Source organism: Hermetia illucens, chromosome 3 (assembly GCF_905115235.1).
Source record: "Hermetia illucens chromosome 3, iHerIll2.2.curated.20191125, whole genome shotgun sequence".
Classification (NCBI taxonomy): Eukaryota; Metazoa; Arthropoda; class Insecta; order Diptera; family Stratiomyidae; genus Hermetia; species Hermetia illucens.
Genome location: NC_051851.1, coordinates 66,335,142 through 66,354,126, shown reverse-complemented (window position 1 = coordinate 66,354,126; position 18,985 = coordinate 66,335,142). Strand labels below are relative to the sequence as shown.

Genomic DNA, 18,985 nt, shown 5'->3' with positions numbered 1-18,985 from the left:
TCTTGCTTCGATCAATACCACTAGATATTTGATAGTCGATTATCTCTAATCCCGTTTTTATCGCGCTAATATACTTAACAGTGTAGAGTTCAACATTTTCTATTTATTCCGCAAAACCAAGTATAGCAGCCTCCTTCCACACAGAAAAAATTAGTTTGTCCGGCAAGTCCCGCAGGAGTGAAATCAACAGGTGGGGCTTTTGCTGCGATGGAGTACTCTTTAAATCCCTCACCTGTGCGATACAATGTGTTTACGGAGAGGGTACTTCCAAATAGTCTAGTGACTGCAGGCACACGTTTCAGCTTATGAGCTCTTAATCTGTTCCCAGCTTGCTGAATTCAATGGATTTTTAATATGCAACATCACTACGGAGGTCATCGCTTCTCGAGAATGTAGAACACGCTAAACTATTCTACTCTATTTAATGATAAGGAAAGTCTGTTATAGATGACCCTTTCAAGCGTTTTCCTTACCGTGGGTCAAAGAAAACATTAAGCGAGCTGAACGCCTTTCTTAGGGTTTAAAAAGAGTTATCATTCTTGATATGATACTCTGACAAATCTCCACAAGTGACATCTAAATTACCGTAGGTTTAGTGAAAATATCCAATGCTGGTTAATAGCTTGTGGCACTAAAGCACTATCACTATATTCAGAAAATGCGGAGAGATCAGCTATGGTTTTCTCCTCCTGCCCAAGGATTTATATCTGGCTCCACGGAAAGCTTCTTGAAACATTCCAACATGCTGGTGCGTATTGTTTGCTTAAGTCTGCGAAGAATTTTGTGTATATTATCGCTGAAGTCCGGTCTAATTCTGGTTCACTGGTTGAGTCTAGTTTGATTGCCTGTTTTTTTAGGTATTTGTTGTTCATGTAGCTGCATCTTCGATATTGTGGCCTCCTAACAGGATCTTAGCAAATATATCTCCGTCAAATTCTTTCATAGATTAGCTCGCAGTCCGCATTCGCCGATTGAGCCATATTCATTCTGGAGTTAAATTACGCCTTGGGTCCCTTCTCCTCTTGTGATGAGGTTCGCAAGATTTCCACTTCAATATTTTTATCGTAGATGATTTGTAAAGGTTTTGCGCTGCTTTATAACAGTTGATTTTTACCAGCCCAGGCACGCTACCTGTACATCCTCGAATATGTGCCCTTTTCCTTCGAATTCCTTCTGCATACTGTCTCTATGTTGCTCTGCTCTGCTCTGAGTCGGCAAATAACCCCGCTATCTGTCAGCAATTTCTTTTATGCCCTTAAATTGAATGGCAGTCTCCTGCGTTTTGATCTTTACTTCAGCGTGTTGTTCTCAGAACCTTATGGTAGAAATTTGGGGCCATCTTGCTGATAGATGTTCAACTCAAACTTCAAATCTCCTTTTTGACGAATATTGGCGTACCAACTTTTTTGAAGATGGTTTCTGTTCTGGGTATCCTTGTCAATGCCGGATCTATTATATTTCGATTCTTCCCATTGAGTTTTTCATGTTGTTCTTGAAAGGGGAGTTCGTTTATAAAACACTCGGTATCCGCAAGGTAATCATTTAGAGAAAAGGTGAGAATCGGGCAGGCTTCGCAGGTTCTGCGATTGATATAAAAATATATATGTTTTCCATGGGCTGATTAACCAATGAGAGAATGAGATAGTGACATTACTACAATCCAACTGATACTGTTACTGTGAAAGCACCCCGAAATAATTCAAATATGGCGTTTGAAAGGTGGATGATATTGTTTGAAAATAGTTTGATTGAACGTATGTTGCTTTTCCGAATATTGTTGTTGCGCTGGAGGTTGTTGAGGAAATTTGTTATTGACAATTGTCGCTTCACATGAACTGTGTTTATTCGTAGATATGAAACGAGTGTGGATTGTAATAACCATTACCTGCTTGGCTCAGATCTATCCTGGCCAAAAGAGCAATAATTTTTTCTAGATTAAAGAAATCTTCACTCCGCATTCACTTGAGGAATCAAAGGATTTCCCCTCACTTCCTTGCATCCCCTGTGGTGACTTCTTCTTCCTACGCTTCTTTCCCTGCCTAATAACTGAAACCAATCTTCCTCTCTTTTATCCGCTTTTATGTACACCTGCGTCACCCTATGATTTCCTATGTGTTGCCCCCCTCCCCTCATACCTCCTCTTACGTTGCTCCTGACGCTTATAATCCTGGTCTCGAGTTTGTCTGCATATGCTGACTTCACTCCCATATCGCACGCAATCCTACCAAGTTTAACTTTCGTAAGGTGAAGTTCGTAGGTCTGAGCTCAGCCCTGGCGACAATAACTGAGTTCCCCTAATGTCTCCATTAACGTCTGACCAAGCACTCAACACCTTCTATACTATTTTATCTTCTTTCCTATCACGTCCCTCCTCTCCTAAGTGCTTGCGATTTTACGTTGTCTGATTGACTCCTGAAGTCCATAAAAAACTTCATCAAAAACACAGTGCGGGGGAAAAGTTCCTGTCCTCTACACCATATACTGATTCACTTGTTTTCAAAAATCTGCGTTCCACGGTCAAATCCTTGATAAGTAAGTCCAGAAAGAAATATTTGACCAGTGTTGAAGACTCACTGAGGTTCGAAAACCTCAAACTTTTCTGGTCCCACATTCGCAATTCCCGCTGTCCTACCCAACTATCCCCTCCGTCCATTAAATTCTCTAGCTCTACAGTTAATTCCCCCCAACTATCTTGCGATTTACTCTGCCGCCATTTTTCCTTAGTCTATATTCCCTCTCCTCCCTCTTCTTCCTTCTCGCTGTGTGGATGTAGCCTGCCCCGCATCACTTACCATTCCCTCTCCTTGTCGCTTATCCCATCGGCAAACTTGAAGCCAATATCGGCCCTGGCTACGACATTTTTCCAAGATTCTTTGTGTTTGAGACTTGCAGTCAATTTCCTTTCCCCTACCCCTTATTTTCAATAATAGCTTCTTTTTCTAGGCCTGTGGAAAGAGACTGTCATCATCCCCATTTATAAAAGCCGCAATCATAGTCTTGCCGTGAATTACCGTCCCATTTCGCTCCTCTATTCCTGTTCAAAATCTTGGAAAGATATGTTAGCGACTGGTTGTCCTCCCACTTTGGCCATCACATTGAGAAAAAGCAACACGGCTTTAATCGTAGGTCCACTGCTTCCAACCTGCTCGACTTTACCAATTGTGGCGCTAGATGTCTAAATTTACGGGATGAAATGCATACTATCTACACTGACTTTGATAAATCCTTCGATACTGTCAATCTCAAGATTTGTTTATCCAAATTGTCGTCTCTTAGTGTTCCCATGCCATCTGTTTTATGACTTGCCTTTTATCTTTCCAATCCTTCCGTCCGCGTCTCTTTTGATGGCTGCAAATCCCGCCTCTTCCTCTTCCCTCCTGTGGACTATCCCTCCTGGACAGGTCAGTCTACAAAAACAAGATATACGAATTAATGTTTTCAGGCCCGCGAATTCAAATAATTCCACTCTGGATACAGCTTTCTTCCACACCTAAGCATGTTCACTCTGCCCTTTTTTCGAGTACTGCAAGCGTTATCAGAACTGTCTGACATTTAATCGAGTAGTCAAGTTTCCTGACTGTTAGATGAAAATTGTTTATGTTCAAGTTTGCTATGAAATAGTTGTTTCTATCAACTGATTAGTTTTAAACCTGGCTTATTATTGGCAAACCTAAGCCAAATATGACTTTAATTTGTTAAGTAATTATCAGGTAATGAATATTCAATAAACCTTAGAAAATAGCATCCATTTTTTGTGCAACAGCTGCAGCTCGAAGCAACATCATCTCCAATAAAATATCAATAATAATTAACTTGAATAGCTCTCATCTTCGCTTCTACGTTCCGAGGTATAATCGTTGGACCACCATGCGGGTACTCTCTTACACGCGATACCAGCTATCTTGCAGAAGTTGTAATATATATTTATTTACCTTCATACACTTTATCCCTGTATTTATTTGCCATGCTATTGAACGCTCATCTCTTAACATTTATTAGCGTAAAATTAACAACTTTAGAAGCATGCAGTTTGCGGCATACATTAAAGATACATACTTTGTGGAATGAATTAAAAATTGCAAATATTTAACAGCTCCACTTGATTCTCGAATACTTTACTTCCAATTTCTATTGAACAGCTATAAATAGCTGGGCATCGAAGTGAGTTTCAACCATGACTTAATGATTTAAACTTGCGAATTTACCTTTTAAATTGTTAATTCAGGTTTTTATGAGGTCGAGCAGCGATTTATTATAAATAGAAGTGAAGTAACCTGGAGCTATATCTCTATTGGAATACCGTAAAGTCTTCAGTTTTTCAATTTAGATAGTCGAACCTAATCTTAAAATCGCATCCATCTGGGGGCAAGTACACAATTCAAATTTCATTGATGAAGTGAAGCAATTAAGAAAATTAGATCCGCTACTCATGAAACAAAGCAAACCATTAGCTTGCTTAAGCTAAGATTAAGTGAACTGGGAGCAAAGTAGGCTAAAGAAAAAGACGAAATCATTAATTAGATTTTCAATTTGAATCAATCGCCTGCCGTCATTAGCGCCGCGGCTGAACTATAAGCTACCCTCCTTTCGGTTCTGTCGAAAAAGTCTCGAAGGCTTTTCTGAAAGTATCTAATTATCGGATCATTTCAATCCTCCAGTCTCTTCCCACTCCCAAAATCGTCCAATTAAAGTGAAATGATTAGATTTTTGGACGTTTTGTTCATCATTACGTTCTGCTGATGATGATTTTCGAAATGTGTGCTTCTTCTGTGTAGTTATGTAGAGTATAGGGCAGCCACTTAGTCTTTCTCTTTTGATTGAAAGAAGAATGAAAAGTTATGAATCATTCCACGGAAGTCTATAAGGGCGGAATAACGTCAGAACTCAATGAGATATTAAGTATTTCTGCTTCTCCTTCCCTTGTATGTGTGTATGTATCTTCTCATCTGAAACTTGGGGATTAAATTCAGATTGTCAGATAAAGAATTATTTTGTGAAGGTGCAAAAATAGCGCAGTACAAATATCTATCATTTCTGCTGTTGCACACGGTATTTATTTGAAGTCAGCATGTGCTAATTCAAGTATCTACCAGTTTTGTGGACCACGTGATGACATACCGAAACTCTCGATTTAATATTGTTTGATTTTTATTGTGCATAGATATGTGTCTTTCCATTTCTATCTTTAGTATAACACTTCCCCATGAGCTCATTTATCCATGACCGTCTTTCAATCTTATTGATCCCAGAGTTTTTTTTTTTTTAGTTTTTAAAATCATTTTTATTTTTAAGAAATAGGTAACAATAGTATATAGATTGGAAAAATGAACAATAAAAAACAATCTTTTAAAATAACAAAAATAACTTAAATCTAATGGCCACTGTGGGCTCTCAAAGTTTTCGAATAGCAATTTACAGACAGAGAAGAGAAACAGTAAGAAATAAAAATCTAATTTTACAATAAGTTGTCGGGAAATGGTAAAAAAACCGACAGAATTCACTTCACCTTAGTGGCAAATAAAGAAATATAAAAGTAATAATAAATATTTGATCGCTTCAAAAAATACTTTTAACTTAAATTATTGTTCTTAAAACTATCATAATTATATATTTTATATTATACATTTTTTCTTTTTTTTACAATAACATCCATACAAAAAAAACAAAAAATCATAACGTATATATTTATAAGTTACAACTGGAGACAAAATCAGCACCCGTTCAATATGTACATATTTACAAAGCCCCACCAAGAAACAAATGGCAGAACTGAGCACGGCCACCGCTTACCGGCATCCCGCAGCCACCAGTACCAAGATTTCTCTTTTTCATCCCGCTTAATATCAATTGCTCTCGCTCTGGAGTATCTCCAGTCGAATCCCGGAGCCCCCACTGTCAAATTCGGGGGGTATTCTATCCTTTTGTCCGTGGCCCGTCTGTGTATATGACACATAACCGGATCACCGGCAGAATCAAGAATTAGACCATTCCTGTCAAGATACACGAACGCTTCGGGAGGAATGAAGCCTGTCGTGAGAGTTTTCTCGAAATACCCATCATTTGGGTAGAACGGCTGCGAAACCCAAGGGTTCTCACCATGCGAAGCAGATCGCACTATATGATTCCGAATCAATCTGACGATAACTGTATCGATTCTTGGCACAGCAGCAGCTGCATACATCACTTCGTTAGTTACATAGTGCTCATAGTTTGACGAAGCAGTTCTATTAAGCCCCGTGCAAGCACGCAGACATTTCCTTTCAAAGATCCTTATTTTCTCCATTTGGCTCGCACTCAAATTAAACCAGATAGCACACCCGTAGGTTTGATCCCAGAGTAGTTTAGTTTCATTACCCTTACAAACTAATATAGGCATGACCTAGACAATAATTTTAGTTCGACCAATAGCCGTTCATGCAGTTGCTGTGGCTTATTCTATATCCTCATGTAACGCAACATATGTATAAGAGACGTAGGTGATAATCGAGAACATTTAATCCGCTTTTGATTACTGACTGTGTTGTCGGTACCGATTGGCATACATTCAGATTCTCCCTACTGCGAGGCGCCGTTCATTTTCTCTTATAGTCGATGAAGACTCAGAACCACAACGGCGCTGGAGTAAATTTTGGATTTGAGGCGTTCATTGATGAATTTACGCTGATGCGTGAAGCAATTTTATAACGCGGTTCTCCATTGGCTGATAGCATTGATCAGAGATAGTTAAATGGCTCAGTTCTGAGCAGGTCTTTAACACTGACAGTGATACTGCTTGTTTTATTGGAAAAATCTGCTTTAGGTTTAGCTTGAGACCGTGTAGCATGAAGCAATCATTCCATTTCTGAACAAGTTGCTTGCGATCAGCTTTACCATGTGACTCTAGGAAAACATTATCTACATAAAGCAGTGTATATGGCGCTGAAGATTGGATATCCCGTCCACAACAAGAACAAATAGGAGAGGTACCGGGCGCTTCCTTGATGAACAGTGACAGGGACAGATACTTTCTTGCCAGTCAGAGGGATTTCTATCTTTGTCAATAATCCGATTGAAGAATTCACTGAGCTACAGTGTTCGGTCCCAACTCTCCGCTTTCTAAAGTTCAGATGCGATATCTTCGGAACCGTTGATTAATTTCTCAACTTCAGCAGTACTAACGTCGCCAGTGCTTGGCAAAGTGAAGAATGATCAAGTTCTAACGATATTAAGGTCGGTGCCGACGTCGGCACGCTTCTTTGCCCTAAATTTTCTGCACAGTAATGCGAACAGGAAGAATGCAATGACTGCAAGACTGAGACCCTTAGTTTTCCTGGTGTTTATTTTCAATCTGACTCTCCTTGCCTCCTTCTCTAATTCCAAAATCCATGGTCGTAGGGCGAAAATCAATCAAATCTCATCTTAACACTCTATTCACGACCCCCGACAAGAACGTGGTCGGAGCCTTCTGTTCAACCCATGTCCACGAGCCTGCCATTCATTCATTTCATTTTGGAAGGTTAGTTTGCCTTGCTAATTGTCGCTCATAAGTATGTTACTCTTTTTCGGAGTCTTAACAATCGTCTCCTTCTTCCAAACTCTTGGAAAGATGGGACGGTTCTGCGAGGAGACCGTTCAGTTAGTTAATTTCGGTTTTATTTAGAGCCTGTATCTACATGTTCTGATGGCTTGCGTGGTGAAGTGTTCCTTCCATCCCTACAACTGCTCATCAACGTAGATGAGAAACCTCCATTAACGCCTCTCATAGGTTCTTCAATAGGTTAACGATTACCTGCAAGTTTTTCCATAATGTGATATGTGGTAATGAAAGTGTCACTATTTATGGCAGCAATGATGGAATTCTTGTTATCCAATGGGAGCAGATGCAATAGCAACACGCAAGCGAATGCAAGCGACCATCAGATGATGGTCCGTTTTCGGGCCGATGCCAGACCCTTTTTTGTTAAGCGCATTGAGAAAATAACTCGTAAATCTACTGCTGATTACGACATGCACATGCAGCCAGTCAGCTTAGCCTTGTTTGCGCGGACAGCGTGCCGCCAGGCAATTAAAGTTGCAGAAATCTACTAAGCTCTCAAAATTGTTGCTGCGGTCGTCAAGATCATGCCTCCACATCATAATCACCTTGTTACCTCTAGGAAGCTTCCCCTGGACTGCGCGTAGCTATTCATAGGAAGCTTTCTCTATATAGGTAATCTACGTTGTTGCTTTAGGATAAACAATTGTGGTTATCCTGAATCTTGATTGGAATCTCACAGCGAAGACTATGTTAGATACCGACTTCCAGGTCTAATGACCAGGCCCTTTTTGGTCGTTGTGAGTAACAGTATGACATCGGATTCGTGTCTTCTGTTGCTAGACTATCCAGAGTACAAAATCATAGTCTTGCAAGAGGGACAGGAGCAATTTCTGAAGTTCCATCAACTTACTTCGCCTAGGCCTAGAATGTCGAGTCTATTTCACCGAAATTCTCACACAACTTGAAGAAAGCGACGGGTCAGTCCTTAGTCAAAACGCTGTTAACATCTCGGCAACGAAAAAAATTGAAATTGACTGTATGCTATCCCTTAATTTTCCATTCAACATCCACTTGGAATTGCTGAAAAGAAAATTATCGCCAGCGTATAACCTTAGCGCGGCGCGAGATCTTGGGCTGCACATCAATGAAGGCAAGACAAAATATATGGTGGCAACGTCAGCACCGAAGACGAATCAACCAACAACATCAAACCGCACTGGTCAAACACGAAGAAGAATAAGGATAGGAGAATACAACTTTGAGACCGTTGACAATTTCTCTTATTTTGGGTCGAAAATCACAACCGATAACAGCTACGATGATGAAATCCGCGCACGGTTGTTGTCAGCCAACAGAGCCTATTTCAACTTACAAAGACTGTTCCGCTCGAAACGTCTCACCATAGAGTCAAAGCTCTTACTGTACAAGACTATGATCTTGCCAGTCCTCGTGTATTCCTCGGAAACTTGGGTTCTTAGCAAAAAAAATTGTTAACTCTTGGCCACGTTCGAGAGAAGAATCCTCCGAAGAATTTTTGGCCCCCTACATGAGGATGGACGATTCCGTAGCCTACACAATGACGAAATCTATGAGCGATACCATGACCGTCCGGTTGTGGACAAAATCCGGCTCAATAGGTTACGGTGGGCGGATCACTTAATCCGTATGGATGAGGATGATCCCACTCGGAAAGTCTATAAGGGCAATATCTATGGTAGAAAAAGAAGACGGGGCAGACCCTGCCTAAGATGGAGCGATGGCGTAGGTCAGGACGCCAGACAGCTTTTAGGGATATCGAATTGGTGGACCTCGGCGCAAAACCGGGATGTTTGGAGTTCCTTATTATGGCAGGCCTAGACCGGATACCGGTTGTTGCGTCGTTGATGATGATGATGTATAACCTTAGCAAAAAGGTAACTTTAAGTTACAGTAAATCAGTTAGGTACGTTAGTATTCCCGACTGAAAAACCTTCCAGTCAAGAATATAGCGGTACTCTAGCTGACAGTCCATCCCTACCTATGAGAGATATTTTTATGTGGAGTGAGTTAAACTGTTTCGATAATTACTTCTTTCCGCATCGCTGTATATTTATTGTTGGAAGTAACTGCAAACAAGTTTTCCTCTGACTGATGTATGTTCTCAATACATCAGGCCACTTGCCCAGCGCCACAATTAGACCAATCCAAATCCCCGCTAAATTCTTCCATGTTCCATTTTAATTAGCAAAATCAATCAGCGACACAGAAATAGCCCTTATCTCCTGTGAAACGCTGCGTAATATGGTAAATTTGGCATTCAAGCCTCTCCAATTTATAGGTGAGTTTAATGGTTTACTGATCCTTGGAGGGCTCGGCACATTTGTGATTCTATGAATTTGTACTTATCGTATGCTTTTTAAGGTTCTGTTGAAAAAAACCTCCTTAAAATCGGTATACTGTCTGTCTGTCACACTCATCTCCTCAGAAACAGTCACTCCTACTAATATGAAATTTGGTGGAAAGGTGGGAACTGTGAATCCCCTTTCATGCAGTGAGTAACATCTTTCTTCTTTAAATGGGGGGGGGGGGGGAGGGGGGTGTTCCTGATATATGCAAAACGGGTATACCATTTTTCCACCGAATATAGCGATGTGAGGTACCAAATGAAAGGCCTCAATTACCGCACTCCCCTTCTGAAAGGAGGCAATTATTTCAAGGACCCGTTCTCAGAAACTACCCAACCGAAAAATCTGCAGAAAAAATCATTGTGGCCCGTGCACATGTTATTTATGCCTCAGAATACTCCCCGCTACGATATCTGCTCGAATAGAGGTAATAATAGTAGATATTTTGGACATTTACTACAACCCCGCCTCCGTTCTTGGTTTATCCCACATCCGTAAAATTGAGTTAATATAGGATTTAATATGAAGTGGCATACTGGGAAATTTGGTCGAAATCCTACTATTATTAATAAAGTTATAGTAGGTCAAATTATTACTCCCCATAAGATAAAATGTTAGTATCACGTCGAATTCAATCGCATTTCCCGTGCAGTATGTCGATTTGAATAATCCCTGCTATAGCCAACCTTATTTCATCCTATGTTGCCCGAAAATTCTGAATACCCTCACAATCATCAAGTGGAAAACCGATCCGAAACGGTTTTGCGTATTCATCAGCACCTCTGCTCTGTATTCTTCATATCAAGCGCAACACGTGCTAGAACTGGTTGCGTCTCCCCTCTGGTCCGGAGCAACTTCCAAAAAAGGATTGTAGATATTTTTTGAATCCGCCTGCTAAGTGATCACTTGAAATACTTTTTTGGACTCAAATGCATACCACCCCTTTGCTGCATGTGTGAATATTTTTCAAGATTTTGTCCTAACGTTTGAACGTTGCAGATCTATTTATCTTTATGATATTTCTCCATAGAGAACACCAGCAAAGCGCATTCAGCTCTAAGCGTTATTGGTAGCATAACAACTGCTGGCCTTTTTAAGGATGAAGTTGGGTAATCTACTTACTCCGGCCTACAAAGCGTAAACTTGATTATATTCTTGTTTTTACTGTATAAATAACCAATATCTGCTAATATCATAATGGCAACGTGGGTGTCAGCCAAAGCTGGCCTTGTGTAGAATTCTGTTTGAATCACTTAAGTGCTGCATCTATTTCTAGGTTGATGTTAAGAAATTGCGGGTCGAATATGATCGTTTAGAAAATGTAACAAAAGTCATTGAAAACTATAAGCGAATTATCCTTGAGATTTAAATTCGCTGTCAACAAGTTTTCATTCATATCTGACAATTTATTTATTATGATTATAATACAATATTGAATTTATTGCAGATATTTCCTTTTAATTCAGGCCTATCATAAACATGAAATGTAGATATTGTCTTTTTTTATCTGACAACATCACATCCGCTTTTCATGCATTTTTACAGTCTGAATCTAGCTTGAATAGCAATTTCGATTGCTATTGCTACCCACAGATTTGCCTGTTAAAACATCAGAAAAAGAATAAACGAAGAGCTAAATGTCAACAAAAAGAAAATCAAATCAGATTTAATCCGTCTTTTGAGTAATCTTTGACCACATGTAAATGTTTATTCTAAAATATAAACTTGAATTTTAATTAGCAGAAAAAGAATAAACACGAGATACACATATATTGTATAAAGGTTATAGCAAAAATATCGTGGAGCTTTTGCCAGTCATGTACACATCTGAAGCTACAAATAATAAATAGATAGTTACAAATGCTGTCTACCGATATAGACATTTACTAGATATGTTCACGTCTCTGCTGATTAATTCTATCTTTCGTCTGGAATCAAATTCGAATTCCTCCAGTTTAGTTGTTAGTTTAGTGGAGTTGAGCTTGTTGTATCTATTGTACTGCAGTGTACCATGCTGAATTTTCAATCAGAAGAATTAATTTGAATGAATCATCATTGATTGAACTTCTATTCTCATTGAAATTTGTGCGTACACGTTCAATGTGGGCAATACTGTCATATATGCACATAAAGATTTAAATGCCAAATAGTAACACAGCATAACAAACAAAAAGATTAATTACAATCTAAAGGTTTATTGGAAATTGGGAGAAATGGCATTTCGTTTAATTTAATTGAATACCTGTTGCTTAAGGACATGATTTGATTCAATGAAAGCGAGTTCAATTGGTTGGCCTATGTTGCGATGTTTTTTCAGAGTAGAGTATATTAAATAGATGGTTTGGTTGATTGACGAAATAAGGAGAAATGCTATATACGTATGTGTCTTTCGCTGAATATTAGCTTCCAATGATGCCAATCCTAACAGCTGTGCTGAAGGGGCTGAAACTAATTGAAGCCGTCACCAAACCAAAATGGATGTAAATGTAGTTCAGGTAAAATTTGTACAACCTTATACTTCAGTTATTATGAAAATATTCTCTTTGCGAGAAAATAGAATCAGGTTGTCATGAGTTGCTTGTATTCGTAGTCGAGTGAAATGTAAGTTGCTTTGATAAATATCAATTGCGCGTTTGTTTTCGATACTCCGCTACAGGATGGTTACCAGGCACATTAGCTGAATCAGTTCTGAATTTTCATTCGTTTTTCCCTTCAACTTGTCAAATAATTGTTCAATATAATGCAATAAATTGAGTTCGTTCTGGCCTTAACTTCTCCACAGAAATAGTTATATTCTTGTTGAGAAGGTTTTTATTTCGCGACTGACGAGGGTAAACGGAAGAAAATCATGTTCCCTACCATGCTCTTCAAGGCAAATAGGCTAATGAAAGTTAAAACGTGGGTTTACATTTTTTGTTTTAGTGATTACTTCTGTCATTAGCTCACTGGTTTCTTAAATTAAAATATTTTCGGTTTATCTTCCGCTCCTTCCTTATTAAAGGTTTTTTGTGAAACAAAACCTTATTAAAATGGGTTTGCTGTCTATCATATTTGCTACACGTATTTTTCTTAGAAATGGCTGCACCTATTGACACGAAATATGCTGGAAAAATGGAAGCTGTGAACCCCCTTGCATGCAATTAATAACATTGTCCTACGTTGGGTTCCCCGGGAATGTGAAACGAGGGTGTAATTGTTTTCCATCGAATATAGTCATATGGGGTATCAAAAGAAAGTTCTCGATTAGTGCTTTCCAAAGCTCACTTTTGATATTTGAAGCAGGAGGGGCGGGGGACAGGAGAAAGTGATCATTTTTTTCGAGAATCTAGTCTCCGAAGCTACCCTACTGAACATTTTTAAACTGCATGATACTGCCAAGTTTGGTGGGAATCGCACTATTACTAACAAAGTTATAATAGATCAAAGTTGTCGCTTTTGTGCGATCTAAGACTTTTAATGTCACTGTCACGCTAGTGAATAGTCTGACATAATATTGTATATGCATGTACATTACGAGTTAGGTGCAAATGGGACCAATGTCGACTGATATACTTTTATATAAGAAATACACCAAACCTTTTGTACCAGATACGTCCAGCTTCCGATGTGGATTAGACTATACAGCTGGGGTACATTTTAAAATTCCTTCCTTACCTTGTTAAGGTTTCGTATAAAAGCATGCCTTATGTATGCAATTTATTCACAAACCTTTACATGGTATGAAGATATTTGGTAGAGATGTTAGGATTATGAGCACTCACGCTGATCAATACTTTTGAAAACGGCCATAAAATCTGGAAAAAAAACATGATCATATCCCCATACGAAAGACCTCAAAATACCCTAACCCTGACAACAGTGTGCAGTATCAAACCAAAGATTAATCGTCAAGATCATATAAACAGCTTTTTACTATGTCTAACATTCAGCTTGTTTTGAAGTTGTTTTCTAGAAAAATTTTACACTCAAAATTTGTTGTCAATCCCAATTGAATAGTTCCGGAGGAGGCCGTCCCACCTCTCGCAAGAGAAGAAGGTGTGTTCAGCGTCGTCCGCCACTCCCTTGCAGAACACACAATCCTGTGCAGGGAAGACTGAAAACCTCCATGCCCACTTAGAAGTTGGGTAAGGAAGTAATCAATCTCACTGTGCGTTCTGTTCAATCAGGGATCCAATTTGACGATGAGCCGCGCAGTCCACCTGCCCCTTGGCTTATTTTGCCAAGAAAGTTGCCACTCAGTAAGGGTGCGTTGACGTTCTTCACGGGCAACCACCTCTCTTGAATTTTCGCCCTTGCGATGGTACATAGTTTTTCGCTCCTTCGCAGGGAGGGCAACGGGGATCACTCCCGCGATCACCATCACAGCCGGTTCGGAGCCGGTGCGATAAGCAAACGCCACTCGCAAAGCTCCCTGCCTCTGCACTTGAGCGAGGCGTTTACGATGCACTTCCTTAAGGGCATCAGCCCATACTTCCGCACCATAGAGAAGAACCGAATGCGTTGCTCCCATGAGGAGATTTCTGCTAGTTGATATTTGGCCCGATACTCGCCATTAGCCGACTCCAGCTGCAGCTCTGTCCGCTGCTGCTTTGATTTCCGCGAAGAAGCTCATCTTCGAGTCGAGCATTAAACCAAGGTATTTAACCGCTGGTTTTGACTCTATAGTCCACTCGCCGATCGATATGGGACACAGGGTCGGGATTCTCCTTCTGGTCAGGATGACTACTTCGGTTTTTTCCAGCGCAAAGTTAAAACCGTGGGCTATCATCCATCCGTTTACCCGTCGCATCAATATGCCAAGAATACTTTGCGCCTGTTCAACAGTGCGCTCGGCAACAAGTGCCGCAACGTCGTCTGCATAACCGACCAGGCGCGACTTTTCGGGCATATCGAGTCTCAGCGGACTATCGTAGGAAGCGTCCCAGAGGTCCGGCCCTAGGGTGGATCCCTGAGCTACTCCTGACGTGATTTCCATCCTCCTTTGGCCCTCTAGCTTCTCATAGAGCAGGGAGCGGTCTTTCAGATAATCCCTCAATATCCGCAAGAGATAGCTTGGCACGTGAAAGCAGTTCTCTAGTGTGTCTAGATATGCTAACCATGCTTGTCCATCTTACGGAATTGAAGGCATTTCTGACATCAAGCGTTATGAGGAGCACTATCCGTCGAGATCGGCGCCTGTGTGCCTCGGCTCGATTAAAAACACGGCATTATGGAGCATAGATAGGAACATAGGAAGGCCATAGTCGGATCCGATTGCATCTAAATTTTGCAATAATAAATTAACAATGCTAAAGTAGCATTTAGAGTTAATGGTGTTTTCCGAAGCTCGTGTAGCTTTTAGAAACAAACTGCGAATTTCAATATAAACTTCGCTGTTGAAAACCTCTGTGGAGAACAATTTATTATAATAGATACTGCCTGCCTGCTTTATTGAATGGATATTTATTAATTCGCTCTTTACTACATCCCATTTAACACTTGGAACCATTGTAAACATACAAATATATTGGCTAATCAGTAACATCAAATCGCAGATTTGCATTCGTTAACACTTCACAGCCAGCGGTCACTGCCAGTCAAACATTGAATAGATAATCAGGCTTTTATCTGGTGCAAATTTAAATTTAACATGGCAGGCGGCGTGTATTTATAAAATATTGTTCAGTTTCGAGATATTTGGTTTGTGAGCGTACGGATGTGTTTTCGTGGTGTAGTGGTTATCACATCCGCCTAACACGCGGAAGGTCCCCGGTTCGATCCCGGGCGAAAACAGTATTTTTGGATACATTGGCAGTATAAGATAAAAGATAGAAAGGTAAAATAGTGGAGCAACACGAATTTGTGAATGGGAAATGAATAAAACAATAGAAATGACCATGAGCAATGAACCAAGTAATAAATAAGACAATGTTATATGACAATGAAATTAAAGTGAAAATAACTGGTATAATAATTGAGAAAGTTATTTCCAAAAAGTAGTACATCAAACTGTGACAATATTTCACAAAATCGAATTTTTATTTTTTTATGTATAGTATTGAAACGAAGTAGACTATTAGATATCTTGCGATATTTTTCAAGGATAGTATTCTTTGTTGCGTGAAAAACAATAACTACTCCATAAAAAGGATATCTTAGGACGCGTTTTCGACATAATCATCTGTTTATCACGCATTTAAGATTTTAAATCGACATCGTACATTTGAACAGATATTAAGTACAAATTTGAAATTGCTAGGAAATGGTTAGAAAGTTTAGTCTATTTCTTAAGAATGCCATCTTTCGAAAAAAAATGTTAGGCATTTCTAATCATTATCTATCAGTCATCGGTTGACAATTACGTTGTAGCTTATTAGCCTTTGTTAAACCATATTGCTGCTTGTCCTTGCTTATTAAATATCGTTTTGTCCCAAGATAATATGAGTAGAAATTAATTACGGAAAGCTTGGCCAAGATGACAATAAGTTATTAAGTGGATTGGGAAGGTTAGCTTTTCTGTGAGTCTATTGTCTTTCTGTAGAACCTTGTCTTTTTTTAAATCCATCTGGTGCTTTCTCACTAGATATTTCTTGCCATCAAAATTGCTTTCACAAAGTTTACCAATCCTCCACGATTAAGATTATTTAGAATAATACACTTCTCCTGTTTATATTTTTTGCCATTTAGACCAATACCTTCAGTTTTTCCGTACGTGAAATTCAGGAATTCTCCCGTTAATTGTGTAGCCTCAGCATCACCATCCTTGCATTAAAAGACTTCAAAATAGGCACTCCTTCATTTAGTTTTGAATAGGAGAGGCCTACCCTGTTTAAGCCAGTTCGCTTCTCAAGTTTCTGGACGGTCTATTTTATACTCTGGTTTACTTTTTCATCGTAATTTCATGAATCATTGGTCCCACTCATACGGCCAAGTAGATAAATATGTTAACCTAATTTTCTTTTACATCGAGACGCCGGCCGTCCTACTGTTTTAAGCAGCTATCCCCTTTCATGGTATCATTATGAGTTGTTAGTTTGGGCACCATAGCATTGAGCTTGATTCATCCCACATCACAAATTTATGGACATACATCGAAAGTGATCGACACAGTTGCTCGGAAGGTCTAAGCTTTCATCAATTAATATCTGCATTTGTCATCAAAATATTCTGTTGTAAGACAAGAACAAATAAAGGATTTCTTTGGCATATGAGCCAGATGCCCGTGAACGTGGTAGTGAGAACACGAAAGGAGGAGTGATAGGTGACACATTGAGATGCCATGTAATGAAACTCACTATCCCCGGATGGCAGGCCAGTAGTTTTCCTTAGAACTGCGCTGAGCAGAATAGTGGAGGAAGAGTTCAAACTTCTCGGAAAATCGCGGGAGACATTAAAACACATTGTTAGGAATCATAGGGATTTATGGCAGCCATATATTATGTATAGTTCACGAATATCGCTCCTCACCAACGAAATGGAATTTTGACTCAATAAAAATTTGTAAATTCAAATCTTCTATTGAATCACACTACTTGAACATTACTGGTTAAGTTAATGTAAAATTCAACTTGTAGTTTTTGACCTAAACATTTCAAATATCGTCATGGAAAACTAGAAAGAACTACGATTGTTGTTGTGGTTAATAAACAAAAAATGGAGAATGATGACTATTTTGTTTTTGTGGTGAGCTATATTGGGAATTTGGCTTTTCATACTTTTGTCCTCCATCCATAGAATCAGATTCAGTTTATCCAATATCTCTGCTAATGCCCCCCATGTCAATGAAAAGGGTCGTCAGCATAGTCCGTAGGTTGTGAGGCAAATCTCATCTTTGTCTCTTCATGGTTGAGAAGAAACTCCTTCACTTTCCTCCTTTTTATTATACCGTCCTAGTTTGATTTGGATTTGCTTTCAGCCCGTGCCTGAGGCGCCAATTATCAATCAAATTAACATCGTGTCCATGCCAGGCCATTGAAATGTTCAACGTACAATTTAGCAGCTCTTGCTTTATTACTGGTAAACACCGCTCTCGCAGTGCTCTCTTGCAACACTTTCTCGGTGGAGGGTTTGCAGAAGATGATAATTTTCTCGCTTCTAATTCGATTACCTGTTCTCCCGGATAGTATACTTAAAAAAGAGTCTGCATTGGCACAGCTCGCGTTTGTAAAGGTATCATCCGCTTTTGTAAGACAGTTCAACTTGACAACCCTTTTAAGGACTCTGCACAAACTTGACGTCCCTCAATCGCTTTTCAGATCCTAAAGGGTATGTTCTAAAAGAGTCTCGCTTCGAACTTCTTATAAGCTTTTTATATTTAGGATGTTGTTTAGCCAGTCTTCTTTCTTATTGCTTGCACAAACGCGATCCAGAAGTCGTCTGATTGTCAGTTTATGGTTCCACCAGAGTACTGTTTTATCGTTTAGGCCTTGTATAGTAGAGCAAGTCCCCTGGAAGTATTTAAAAAGTGCGCGATTTATAGTTTCTAGCTGGTGTCCAATCGTCAAAATAGTACTTAATCGCCTAGGGAGCTACACTTCATTGCTAGGACGTTGATTGGACTTTGGCCAGTCCGTTCTCTTACCATCAACCCGCATTGTAACCGCGGTTAGGTCCTGGATACAGAATTCTTTAACATAATTGTTTCTAACAAATTTGGCTTCAGTCCACAAGTTCTTGGCCTTGTGGCTCCTTCATTGTAGAACATCCCAGCCAGCTTAGCTACAACTAAAGATTTTTTTAGCACGAACCCATGGACTTAGTACCAGAAAGATAGAGGGGAATTCCTGCAGCGCTGTGAGCCTTGTTATTAGCAGAAGGCAAGAGAATTTTGCATGCTGCAGGTTGATTTGATTAAAATTTTGATATAAGCGTAGTCTAAAACGTTAGATATTGTCTTCTCTTTGTAGTTAAGTCTAAAACTGATAGACCAGTAGCTTACTCCAAACTACAATTTTATTTTATTATATATATATTTCGGGAACAACTTACTCCCTTCTTCAGTACAGAGCTACTAAAAACAATTGCTATTCTACGGTTCTATTTATTAATAAACACTATTTATATTAAAAGCAATATTAAATTATTAACTTAATTTTCTACTAATTAC

At 39.4% G+C, this 18,985-nt stretch overlaps 1 protein-coding gene and 1 non-coding gene across 2 annotated transcripts in view; both read left to right on the top strand.

Moving 5' to 3' along the window:
• The window catches only part of LOC119651312, a 306,769-nt gene that overhangs the window by 48,669 nt on the left and 239,115 nt on the right, over positions 1-18,985 (top strand). The gene's annotated exons all lie outside the window — the stretch shown is intronic.
• Positions 15,600-15,672, top strand: Trnav-aac. The gene has a single exon. It is a non-coding gene; the product is annotated as a tRNA-Val (tRNA).